Source organism: Phalaenopsis equestris, unplaced genomic scaffold (assembly GCF_001263595.1).
Source record: "Phalaenopsis equestris unplaced genomic scaffold, ASM126359v1 Scaffold000672, whole genome shotgun sequence".
In the NCBI taxonomy this organism is placed as follows: Eukaryota; Viridiplantae; Streptophyta; class Magnoliopsida; order Asparagales; family Orchidaceae; genus Phalaenopsis; species Phalaenopsis equestris.
In genome coordinates this window covers 30,719-44,888 of record NW_018165112.1, presented here as the reverse complement: position 1 = coordinate 44,888, position 14,170 = coordinate 30,719, and positions in this window count along the sequence as shown.

Sequence of the window (14,170 nt, the reverse complement as noted above, 5' to 3'; positions counted from 1 at the left end):
TCCTGGGCTTTTTCTCTCGTTTTATCCACGAGAAGAATATCATCAGCAAAAAGCATACACCAAGGTACATCCTCCTGTAAATGTCTAGTAAGATCATCCATAACTAATGAAAAAAGATATGGGCTTAAAGCCGATCTCTGATGTAATCCAACAGAAATAAGAAAATATTTGGTCAATCCTCTTTCTGTCAAACACAAGTAAGAGCTCTAGTATACATATCTTTAATGACTTGAATATAAGTCATATCAACACCTTTCTTCTTAAGAACTCTCCAAAGGATATCTCATGGAACCTTATCGTAAGCTTTTTCTAAATCAATAAAAATCAAATGTAGATTCCCCTTATTATATCTGAACTTTTCCATCAAACTTCTCAATAAATGTATAGCTTACATCGTAGATCTGCCCGACATAAATTTAAATTGATTATGAGAAATCTTTGTAATGCGTCTTAACCTATGTTCAATTACCCTCTCCCATAATTTTAAAGTATGACACATCAACTTAATTTCTCTATAATTTGCACACTCTTGTGCATCCCCTTTATTCTTAAAAATAGGGACCAAAATACTCTTCCTTCACATCTCAGACATCTTTTTAGTTTTTAAAATAATATTAAAGAGTTTAGTAAGCCAAGAAACTCTCAAATCTTCTAAACATTTTCATATTTCAATTGGGATATCATCAGGTCCTACAGACTTTCCACCACTGGTTTAATAACCTCAAATAAAGATATCATAATTATAAATTGAATAAACAAAAATACATGAAATAATCTAACGTCTACAATAAGATCTACATGCTATTACATTACTCTCAGGAGCATAAAGATTAGGAACATATAATGGGCCATCATTTATATGATTCTGCTCGTGAACATGTCAGCGTGCTACTTTTGACTTGTTTACTGCATATGGCCCTCTGACACATTCTAAGATGGAATAGGTGTTGATCCCCAAATTTAGCATATATCAAATGATTTCATTTCAGTAATCATATAAAATGATATCTAAAACAGTACAACAACAACAACAAAGCCTTAATCCCACTACGTGTGGTCGCCTACATGAATCCTTTTTCTCCATTCCATCCTATTTAGTGTCATATTTTCATTTAGTTCTAATAAAATAAGAACATTTATACAACAAGCCCAAGTCTTCCTAGGTCTACCTCTACCTTTCTTAACATAAGTCGAATCTAAAACATCTACTCTCCTAATTGGACCATCAAATGGTCGACGATAAATGCGACCACCATCTAAGACGATTTTCACTAATTTTGTTCGTCACAGAGGATACACCAATCCTATCACGAATATAATCATTTCACATTTTGTCTCTAAGTGTAAAGCCACTCGTCCACCACCTAATCATTCTCATCTCGAGCAACACTTAACTTATTATTATGCTTCTCTTTTAAAGGCCAACATTCAACGCCATAGAGCATTGTAGGTCTCACCATCGTCTTATAAAAAATTACTTTCAGTCTAAGAGGTACATTTCTATCACACAAAAGGCTTGAAGCATTACTCCACTTCAACCAACCAACTTGAATTCTACTATTAACATCCCCATCTATATCACCATCGCTTTGAACAACAAACCCGAGATATCTAATTCGTTCACACCTTATAATAATTTGATAGCCCAAAGTTACACTTCTGTCACTAGAGCTGCTACTACTAAAATTACATTCCATGTATTTAGTTTTAGTTCTACTCAAATGAAAACCTTCAGACTCCAATGTAGACCTCCATAATTCAAGTTTTTCCTGAGCTTTTTCTCGGTCTTATCCACGAGAAGGATATCATCAGCAAAAAACATACACCAAGGCACATCCTCATGTAAATGTCCACTAAGACCATCCATAACTAAAGCAAAAACATATGAGCTTAAAGTTGATCCTTGATGTAATCCAACAGAAATAGGAAAATATTTGGTCAATCCTCCTCAGTTCGAACACAAGTAGCAGCTCTAGTATACATATCTTTAATGACTTGAATATAAGTCATATCAACACCTTTCTTCTTAAGAACTCTCCAAAGGATATCTCATGGAACCTTATCGTAAGCTTTTTCTAAATCAATAAAAATCAAATGTAGATTCCCCTTATTATATCTGAACTTTTCCATCAAACTTCTCAATAAATGTATAGCTTACATCGTAGATCTGCCCGACATAAATTTAAATTGATTATGAGAAATCTTTGTAATGCGTCTTAACCTATGTTCAATTACCCTCTCCCATAATTTTAAAGTATGACACATCAACTTAATTTCTCTATAATTTGCACACTCTTGTGCATCCCCTTTATTCTTAAAAATAGGGACCAAAATACTCTTCCTTCACATCTCAGACATCTTTTTAGTTTTTAAAATAATATTAAAGAGTTTAGTAAGCCAAGAAACTCTCAAATCTTCTAAACATTTTCATATTTCAATTGGGATATCATCAGGTCCTACAGACTTTCCACCACTGGTTTTCTTTTTTACTAATGTGATGGTAAAAATGAAACGTTTTATTATTATTAACGATATTAAGATCACTAAGGTCGATTGTATTTTCAGAAACTTCATTAAAAAATTTATGAAAATAACTCACCCACCTATGTTGAATATCTTGTTCTAAGAAAATCATTTTTTGATTTTTATTTTTAATACACTTTACTTGAGTTAAATCTTTACTTTTCTTTTCTCTCTATTTGGCTAGTTTATAATTATATTTTTCACCTTCTTTAGTATCTAATCTATTATAAATATCATTAAAAACAGAATTTTTAGCGTCACATATTGTTCTTTTTAATTCCCGGCAGGCTACTTTATATTTTTCCCAGTTCTCTAAGCTTTTATATTTAAACTACTTTTTATAACATAAATTCTTATATTTTATCTCTCCTTGCACATTATTATTCCACCACCAACTATTTTTAAATAAACTTTTCTTTTGATTCTCCAAGTACATCTTTTGTTACTTGTTTAATAGCGTTCGTTACTTTATCCCACATAACATTTGCTTCATCATGAACAACCCAAATTTTAAAATCTTGAATTTTATTCATAAAAATAATTTTATTTATCTTTTAGGTTCCCCATCTAAATTTACGATAATGAGTTCTAGTATTCTTTATTTTACAACTCTTCATTTTAAAATCTAGAACTAATAAATGATGTCGAGTACTTAAATCCTTACTTGGAATGACCTTACAATCTTTATAATCTCGACGATCTCTTCTTCTCATAAGAAAATAATCAATTTATTTTTTAATACATCCATTCTTATAAGTAATAAGATGTTCGTCTCTTTTCTTGAATAAAGTGTTAGTAATAATAAAATCATATGCTAAAGCAAACTCTAAAATAGCTATACCTTCTTCATTAGTCACTCCAAAATTGTAGCCACCATGAATATTTATAAAATCTTCTATCACTCTACCAACATGTCCATTTAAATCTTCTTCAAAAAAAATATTTCTTCAAGAGGTATCATTTGTATTAAGTCTTCTAAGTCAATACAGAATTTATTTTTTAGACCCTATATCTAAACCTACTTGAGGAGCATAAACACTAATAATATTAAAAATCTTAGTATCAATGATAATCTTAAGAACTATAATTCCATCTCTAAATTTATTAATTTTTACAACATTATCTTTCAAACTCTTATCTATAATTGCACCTACACCATTTCTAGTGCGACTCTTATCAGAGTACCAAAGTTTAAAACCTATCAATCTTCTTAACATATAAGATATTAATCTTTCTATGAATCATAATATCAACTAATTTCATTAATTTACCATTGAGAGTACATATATTCCAATATTTTATCCTAATATTAATTTCAATAGTTTTATACTTTTTTGTCTGCATCCGTCCGTAATGTGGGAACCATTGCTTATTTGACACTACACCCGAGCGCCAGTGTAGAGACCTTGCACATTTTTCATTGTATTCAAGCTATACAACGTGTCACTTCCATGGAACATCACTTTCAGAGGACGCCCTAACACTTACACAAAGATCAAAATGATTCATGTCATGTTTTTTTTCGACAAGTTTTACGCTGGCTGTTGACTAACTAACACAACTCTCCATTTTTCACATCCGGGCTTGAGACCCACAATGACAGTGTTAAAATGATATCTAAAACAGTATAGAAATAAAATAGAGCGTCAGAGTCAATGGATATAGAACTGCTAATAATAGGTGATGTAGGTGTGTCCCCCGCATGGGACACGGGATGTTGCAGCCTAAAGCTATCGAACCGACTCAACTTTGCGTGAACTGATTCATCCTGAGGGATAAGGAGACCGCGCGATCCTTACTTGATTGAGAATCGCCTCTTGATTGAGAGCGCCCCACCCTTAGCTACCCTAGTAGTATTTATACATTGTTTTCTAAGTCTTAGATAAGTTTTTTATTCATTTTTATGTCAGAATAAATGTCGGCATCAAAGTTCCCCTTTTAGGGTTGTATCTGATGACAAAAAATGTGCTCTGTTTGTAACCCGTCCTGAGGTGATAATTATTTATCCTCCCCTGCTTCCCCCGCCTTCCTCTAATCCGTCGATCCCCCCCTTGCAGTTGCCCCTTCCCAGCCACATTCCTTGCACTACCACTCTTCCACCACCTTGCCACAACCATCCTACCTCCTGTTGTCGCTCCCCACACAACAACTTTTGCTGTCATCCACTTTCCAGCCCTTCCTAACAGCAACCATCGCCTTCCCTGCTGTTGCCAGCCTCGCCCTTGTTGCACCTTGACCACCCAGCCATCCCTACCCACTAATCCCCCTCAAATCGCAGCATCACCCCCTTCGATCAAGGCCCTAGTTTGCTGTTTGTGTTGCTTGACTTTGTAATTTTCTATTTTGGCGTGCGTTTTTTGTAACTTATATTTTCTTTCCGTAATAAAACTTGCATTTTTTTTCGTTTTTGTATAGTTAACTTTAGTATCATTTGACATCAGAGATAGTTTAACCTTAGTCATATCCTATGTTTTCTAGCATCCATCCATACCAACCCTAGCTCCACCCAAATTTTTTTATTTCCCACCCTACATCACCCCATACACTCTCTTCCACACACAAAACGTAATCATGTCGCCGAGGAGACAATTTTCAAAAACTGATCAAGGGTTTAGCATGGAAGAGTTGTAGCACAGCTCTGTTAAGTGCTACAATGGCTCGATGACATTGAGGAAAGGACCTATGGAGAGGCTGCCGACGAGAGTGGAATCGAAATCCGAAGTGAAGAGGGAGGAAAACCAGAATCCCTTCCATACGAATGATTGTAGTGAAGAAGACATGCCACGACGCTTTGAGATACAACATTAGAGGAGGCCAAGAGATTAAGTATCTATTAGAGGATACATAGATTAAGTGTCGGCTAGAGAATATAGAGACGAAGTGCCTGTTGAAAGATACAGAGATTCAAGAGTGAAAGTGAGCATAGCAAATTTCTAGGAGAGAATGAATCCAAATGATTTCATAGAATGACTGCAGACAGTTAAGAAGGTATTTGAATACAAGGAGATGTCAGATGATCGAAAAGTAAAACTAGCTACTATTAAGCTGAAGAAGTGCGTCTTGTTGTGGTGCGAGAACCTGAAGAGAGAGACTCCTATTAAGCGGAAGAGGAGCGTCTTGTTGTGGTGTGAGAACCTGAAGAGAGAGGGAAATAGAGAAGAATGAAACAAAATTACTACCTGGGAGAAGATGAAGAGAGAGTTGCAGAGACAATATCTAAACCCACACTACTGTCATGATCTTTTCTTGAGACTCAATTACCTACAACAGATAGACCTATTAGTGGAGATAAACAACAAAGTTGAAATGTGATCTGATAGAGCCAGCGGAGCACACAATAGCTAAGTAATTAGGAGGATTGAAGCCCGCCATCGATAATGCGGTTTAGCTACAACTTTACTGGTTTTTAGGTGACGTATAGACCTAGGCACAGAAGCTGGAGAGACAACAAAAGCAAAGAAAATACCCATCGCCCATTAGACAACCAATTTAGTTATATACATCAGGAGTACATAATAGAGAGTTAAGAAAACTAGTTAGGAGAAGGACAACGCCACTCAAAGTAAAAATAAGCTCGAGAGGAATAGCACACCTGCTACAGTTCTAGCTAGGAAATGCTTCAGATGTTTTGGATTTGGGTACATCACCTCCAGTTGCCCGATGAGCCGAGTTGTGTCCTTCACCGAACAGGGTGTCATGGAAGACGTGAGCAACAAAGAGGCAGCGGAAGAACACGGTGAGGAGTACCATATTCCACCAGATGAGGGTGAGATGCTGGTGGCTCAATAGGTTCTTCAAACTAAGGCTATAAAGGAGCAGCAGTTGCTATGCCACAAAATAGTCTACACCTGTTGCACTGTGAAAAGAAAGATATGCAGTCTAATCATCGACGGAGGAAAAAAACAAGAATGTAGTGTATACACATATGAGAGATAAGTTGAGCCTCACAACTCAGATACATTCCCAACTGTACTCCCTAATATGATTGAGGAAGAAGAACAAAGTCAGCATTGACAAGAAGCGTTGTGTGAAGTTTTCAATTGGGAGTCAGTTGCAGAATCAAATTTGGTGCAGCGTGGTGCCCATGGATGCCTACCACTTATTGTTGGGGAGACCGTGGCAATTTGATTGCCAGACTAAACATGACAGATTCAATAACACCTACTCCATCACCAAAGATGGTAAGCTCATAACCCTACCTTCTGTAGGGTTTGAGAGTACATGTATCTTTAACAAGAGTGAAACGACAGTCAGATCAGTTTTAGTGATGACATAAATCAATGAGATAGAAAAGTGGGTTTCAGACATAGAGCGGTCAGTACAGAGGGTGTTTCAGGACATCCTGTTCGATAGCTTATTGCCATGGTTGCCATTTGAGGAGATTCGAGCTGCCCTCTCTTCAGATAGGGTTGAACCAACCTTGGGTTAATTTTGAAGGAATCCAAAGAATACACTTGGCACGAAATCCGAGTTTAGCTCAACAGTGTAACTCCAAATGGTTAGACTGAAATAGGTGTTTGCTCGCAAGTGGGGAAAACTCCTTTGATGTTTTGAGAGACAGTGTAACTAGAAATGGGATCCAGATGCTCATATCGATGTAGTTGAAGACTCTTCAGCCCTGGGACAACAACTCCTCTACCTTCAACATGCTTGATATGATTCTATACTATGAAAAGACAGAAGCTTCAACTAATGGGGTCGAAGCTCCCCAACCTAGAGAGACTGTTGAGGGTGCGTCTCCCACATGGAATGCAGAATGTGGTACCACAAGCTATCGAACTGGCTCAGCTTTGCGTGAACTGGTCCTTCCTAAGTGAGGAGGGGGCGCACGACCTTCCTTGATTGGGAATTGCCACTTAATTGAGGTTGCCCACCCTTCACTACCCTAGTAGTAATTATATGTTCTATGCAAGTTTTTTTATTTAGTTTTCAGTTAGGGCAGCTGTCAGTGTCCAAGTTTCCTCTTCCAGGATTGTATCTAAATGCGAGAAGGTGTTTCGGTTGTAACTCGTCCTGAGGTGGTGTGTTTCTATCCTTACGTGCTTCTCTCGCCTTACTCCCAGCAGCCTGATTTGTTGTCGCCCTTGTCAGAAGTTTTCTACCGCCATTCCTACTGATGTCCAACCGTTGGCCCCCTCTCGTTTGTTGTCTTCTTTCTGCCGCCCCTTCTCAGTCACGTTCCTTGCATTACAACCCTACCGCAACCCTCCTATTGCCACCCCCACACACTGCAGTCTTTGTTGCCATCCACTTTTCAGACCCCTTAACAAACACCATCATCTTCCCTATTGCTGCCACTCTTCTCCTTCTTGCCCCTCGACAACCATATCCCCCTCAAGTCGCAGCACCATCCCCTTCGATGCATACCCTAGTTTGGTGCTTGTCATACACTTGTTTGGTGTTTGTGTTGCATGTCATTGTGATTTCTTATTTCGGTGTGTGTTTGTTGTAGTTCGTATTTGCTTTCTGAATAAAAATTGTATTTCCCGTTGTTGTTTGGTTAACTCCGGGATCAGTAGGTTCTCTCAAATCTTTAATAGAACAAGTTAAATGTAGGATGCTATTGAAATGACTCATGTCATCATATCCATATGACTCATGAATTAGATATATATACTGGTATGTGGAAGATCCTTAACTAGCATATATATAGATGAGTCAACACCCATCATTCAGTTAATAAAATCAAAAGTTATATCATCATCTAGCATATCTCGGTTCCGTGCATCACTAACAGGCATACGTTATTTTAAATCAATTGTCAGCTTTTCAAATCTATTTATTACCAACTGTATGTTAAGTTGTTCTCACACTCAAAGAATCAATAAAAATTCTTGGAATTCAAGAAATAGTGCTGCATAAACGTGAGTACTTTTTTATATCAACTAGATCAATTTAGATATAGTCAACAAAAGTCAATTCATTCAACTGAGTAATAAAAAATACTCAAAATTATGTCATTTTCATGTCAAAATTGTTGTGAAGAAAAGATCATTTGACACCATTTAGAGTTTGTTTTATCTAAAAAATAAATTTTTAAAGCTATAACTTATAATCGATTAAACTTCTTAGAGTTATTTTGAGATTTATATTTTGCATTGAATTTAGAACACAATGATATAGAAAAAATTGATGGGACGACAATATTCCTAACTGAAATTTGTGTTGAGAGGATTAGTTTAATCTTATTTAATTTATTTAAGATAATTGAAATCGTGCATTTGGAACACAATCAAAATGACAATAATAAAAAAAATACTAATGTCAGTTTGAGAAAAAAAAATTACAGATTGAATCTTCGTTTATACAAGTTCCTTGTTTCTTATATAAAACTATCACATATGAAAAATTTACATACATACAAATCAACAAATAAATATAGCACGACTCAGGACACTTTTAAGTTATAGTATTGATCCAAGCAACAAAAAGATCTTGTTAGATATAGCTCATATACTAGATAAAGGACAGATGTTGGATCGGAACAGAGCGAGCCAGCGCAACGAGCGGAGCGGAGCACGCAAGCGAATATATATATATATGATATGTAACTCTATGGGTATGTACTAAACTTTTCTGGAATAGTGAAATCGTCGCTCTGCTCCCGAGTGTTGAAATATAGAAGCTTTTAGGATTTGTTAAAGGTTAAAAATTTATGGAAGTAGCTTCACTGCTATTTATCACATTTATTTGGTTTGATACAAACTCAAAGACTCCACACATATTTATATTAGTGACACATCTTAAATTAATGACTAGGATTGTGTCACTACAATTCTAATCTAATTGTTACAAATAATTATATACCCACCACACAACAATTTCATACCTATCACACATACCACACCTACCACACAATAATTTCATATCTACTACACATTCTAGAATAAGCTTCTAGATGAGACATGCTAAAATCAAGTTTACATTTCAACACCCCTTCTTAAACTTGGTTTTGTGACTCCAAGTAAACTTCTCATTTTAATAAAGTCTTTACTCTTGAGTGGCTTGGTAAAAATATCTGAAACTTGATTTTGAGACTTCATGTATTGCACTTGTATCTCTTTTCTTTCGATGCATTCTCTGATGTAGTGATAGCACATATCAATATACTTGCTTCTATCGTGAAAAACTAGATTTTTTGCTAGCGTGATTGCAGACTTGTTATCGATACAAATCTTGATCACCTCTTCGTATGGTAAACTTAACTCTTTTAATAGGTTTCAAAACCAAATTGCATGGCAAACATAAGTTTGCAATCATGTACTCTGCTTCGCAAGTAGAAAGAAGGACAATTGGTTGTTTCTTTAACATCCATGTTAACATCCAAGTGAAAACAGTGTCTCCTATGAAGAACACGAACAATGTAGTGTTCTTTCTATCATCCATGTCTCCAGCCTAATCAATGTTGTTGTATTCTACAAGCTTGAAATTGTTGAATGATAAGTAAAGTAAGCCAAAATCAATTGTACATTTGATATAACACATAATTCTTTTAGCGATTTCTAGGTGAATAGTAGTCGGAATCTCCATGTAGCGACTGACAAATCCAACAACATAAAAATATTAGGCTTTGTGCATGTCAAATAGCGCAAACTTCCAACCAAACTCTTGAAAACCGTTGGATCTATTTTTTTTCCCTCATCATACTTTGATAGCTTGACTCCACATTCTACAGGGGTTTTTATAGGTCGGCTACTATCCATCTTGAACTTCTTCAATATTTCCCTTGCATAACCTTCTTGAGATATGAAAATCTCATTTTCCGTTTGTTTGACTTCAATGCCAAAGTAATATGTCATGAGCACAATATCTGTCATTTCAAACTCATTTGTCATCGCTTCTTTGAACTTTTCAAACATGTTTGGATTGTTTCCGGTGAAAATCAAGTCATCGACATATAAACAAATAATCATGATATTTTCATCCTTATTTTTGATGTAAAGAGCATGCTCATAAGAACACTTCATGAAGCATTTCTCTTGCAAATACTTGTCAATTCGACTATTCCATGCTCTTGGTGCTTGTTCCAGCCGTAGAGAGTCTTTTTAGCTTTAGAATATTGTCTTCTTGTCCTTTGACTTCATATCCTGGTGGTTGTTGAATGTAGACTTTTTATTCAAGTATTTCATTTAAGAAGACAGATTTTACATCCATTTGATATATTCTCCACTTATTTTGAGCTGCCAAAGAGACGATTAGTCTAATAGTTTCTAATTGAGCAACAGAGACAAATACTTCATCATAGTCGATGTCTGCTCTTTGACTGTAGCATTCTGCCACCAATCTTATCTTGTATCTTTTTATTTCTCCTTTAGAATTCTTCTTTGCTTTGTACACCCACTTCACATCAATTTTCTTATGCCCTTTAGAAAGTGAAGCTAGCTCCCAGGTGTCGCTCTTCTCGATTGCCTTGATTTCTTCATCCATTCCATCTTTCTACTTCTTGCTTTGTAGGGCTTCTTGGGTGTGGTACTTTCACTTGAATTTTATCTTGAAGTTGATGACGATGAGTCACTTTGAGTATTTGTAGTCAATGTTGTTTGTGGAACAGTAGACTCTTCTCTTGCTTGTTCGATCCTTGGATGCACTGCGTCTTCTTCTTGAAAGTATGGGAAAAAATTGTAGTCCGCATCATGTAGTCCACAGTCTCATTCTCCTCTTTTATCGAATATGACATCTCTGTTGATGATTGTCTTCCCTGTATTTGGATTGTATAACTTGTAGCCTTTCGATTTGGCGTCGTAACCAATGAAAATAAACTTCTCGCTCTTGTCATCCAGCTGACTTCTTTTCTCATCGGGTATGCGTACATGAATTATACATAAAAAAACTCGTAGATGAGAGATGACGGACTTACTTCCACTCTATGCTTCTTGTGTTGTCTTTCCCAACACACTTCTTATTAGTGATCGGTTAACCAAATAAATAGCACATGCAACCGCTTCTGCCCAAAACTTCTTCGGCAATCTCTTGCTTTTTAGCATACTCCTTGTCATGTTAAGGATTGTTCTATTTTTACTTTCCGCAACTCCATTTTGTCGAAGGGATCTAGCAACAGTTATAAGTCGACGTATTCTGTTGGCTTCATAGAATTCTTAAAATTCTTTTGAAGTGAATTCTCCTTCTCGATCAGATCAAAGATCGCATAGCTTTGATCTTGAAACCGCTCTCTTTCTTTACATCTGCCTTAAACTACTTGAATATTCCAAAAATCTCTGATTTTTGCTTTAAAAAATATACCCATGTTTTTCGTGAAAAATCATCTATGAAGAGAAAAAAATAGTTGCTCTTACCGAGTGAGCTTAGTTTTATTGAACCACAGAGATCTATATATATGAGCTCAAGAGGCTTTTGGGCTCTTGAACTTGACTCTCTTGGAAAGCTTTTCTTAAAGTGTTTTCCGAATAAACATCATTCACATAATTGATCAGGGTGGTTGATGCAAGGTAATCCTCTCACCATCTCATTCTTTGAAAGCAATTCGAGTCCTTTGAAGTTGAGATATTCAAATCAAAGATGTCAGAGCCAAGAAACATCTTTATAACAGGTTTTAAGACATTTGACAATATCATTTTGAATGCTGAACAAGAACATTCTATTTAGACATTAACATATTAGCAATCAAGTTACCAATATTGTTTTTTAAGAAGATAGTATTTTCTTTCAAGTAAATATCATATCATTTCTCCCAAAAATGCCCTAAACTCAAGATGTTGTTCTTCATACTCGACACAAAGTAAACATTAGAAATAAATTGATGCTTCTCATTTTTCTGACGGATGAAAATGTTACATTTGTCTTTCACCTCTATCTTAGACTCATCTCCAAAAGACACATTGTCACTTAATGATTCGTCAAGCTTTACGAACATGCTTCGTCTCCCACACATATGGTTGTTTGCACCGGTGTCTAGGTACCATATATTATCTTCAACTCTTTCATTGTCCTTGTATGCTAGAAATAGAGTGTCATCTTTTTCTTTTTTTTTCTATGTAGTTGACTCTTTCATTAACTTTGTACTTAGATGCTCTACATTCTTTCACATAATATCCGAACTTGTCACAATTATAACACTTAATTTGAGATTTATTATACCTCGAGTTTGAGTGTCCTCGACCACGTCCTCTTGTAGCTTTCTTCTTTCTCATAATTATTGTTGATACCCCATCCTTGCTTGCTAGCATGACCTCGTCCTTGTTCACTACCTATTCCATGTTGGCTTCTAATATTGTTGAAGCATTCATCTTTCTGAGTTGATTGGAGATTCGTCTTGAGAAGTTGTTCGACAATCTCTTCATTCACTTTCTTCTTTTCTTCATGACTTGCAATGAACCCAGAAATTGTTCTATCGTCATGGCTTGTAAATTCTTGGTCTCTTTGATAATGATTGTGATACTATCAAATTTTGAATCTAACGATTAAAGAATCTTTTCCATGATAGCCAAATCTTCTAACTTCTCACAATTTCTTTTTAGTTGATTGAAAATTGTAATGACTCTAGAAAAGTAATCGGAGACCAACTCGTCATCTTTCATATGCAAAACATCAAATTGGCTTCTTAAAGTTTGAAGTCGTACCTTTTTAACCTTCTCTTATACGAGACCTCGAGCTTCTTCCATACTAGCTTGGCCGAAGTAGCACTTGAGATCTTCTCAAAACCATCTTCATCTAAAGTTTGATGGATGAGAAAGAGAGCCTTCTTGCCTCTCTTTCGCAAGTCTTTTAAGCTATCATTTTGTGTTGTGGATAGAGCGGACTCGTCGCTTGACTCATCATAGCCTTTCTCCACAACCTCCCAAACGTCATGCGCTCCAAGAAGTGCATTTATCTTGATACTCCAATTGTCGTAGATGCTTTCCTTAAGCATTGAAACTTGGAAAGAAACTATATCACTGTTTGTCATTGCTATATAAAGGAACCTTCAATCTCTGATATCACTTTGTTGGAATAGAGAAGCTTTTAAGATTTGACAAAGGTTAAAAATTTATGGAAGAAGCTTCATTTCTATTTATTACCTTTACTTGACTTGATACAAACTCAAGAACTCCACTCCTATTTATACTAGTGACACCTCCTAAATTAATAACTAAGATTGTGTCACTACAATTCTAATATAATTGTTACAAATAATTTCATACCTACCACACAATAATTTCATATCTACCACACATTCTAGAATAAGCTTCTAGAAGAAACTTGTTAAAATCAAGTTTATATTTCAACACCGAGGACGTAAGCACAATTTGCCGAACCTCATAAATCTTCTGTGTCCTTTTCATCTTCTATTTTGATTTTTCGATTCCTACATTACATATCTTAAAAAAAAAAGATATGAACACTGAAGAGAAAGGAAAAGAAAAGATTTAAAAGAAATATGAGTGTATGCATGAAAATAACCTAAATTTTAGTATATTTGATTTACAATCAAGTAAATTGATTCATATAGAGTAGAACCAAATTGATTCAATGGATTAAAACAAGCTCTATGCAGTTCCATTTTGTCTTGGACTTGCAAGAAATATTTCGGCAACACTAACATACAGTGAAAATTCAATAGATTTGAAGATCTGATCATGAATTTAAAATGATGCATATCAATGCAATGAAATGAGATCTACTAGAGGAGGACATAGTTTGTGATTTTGCT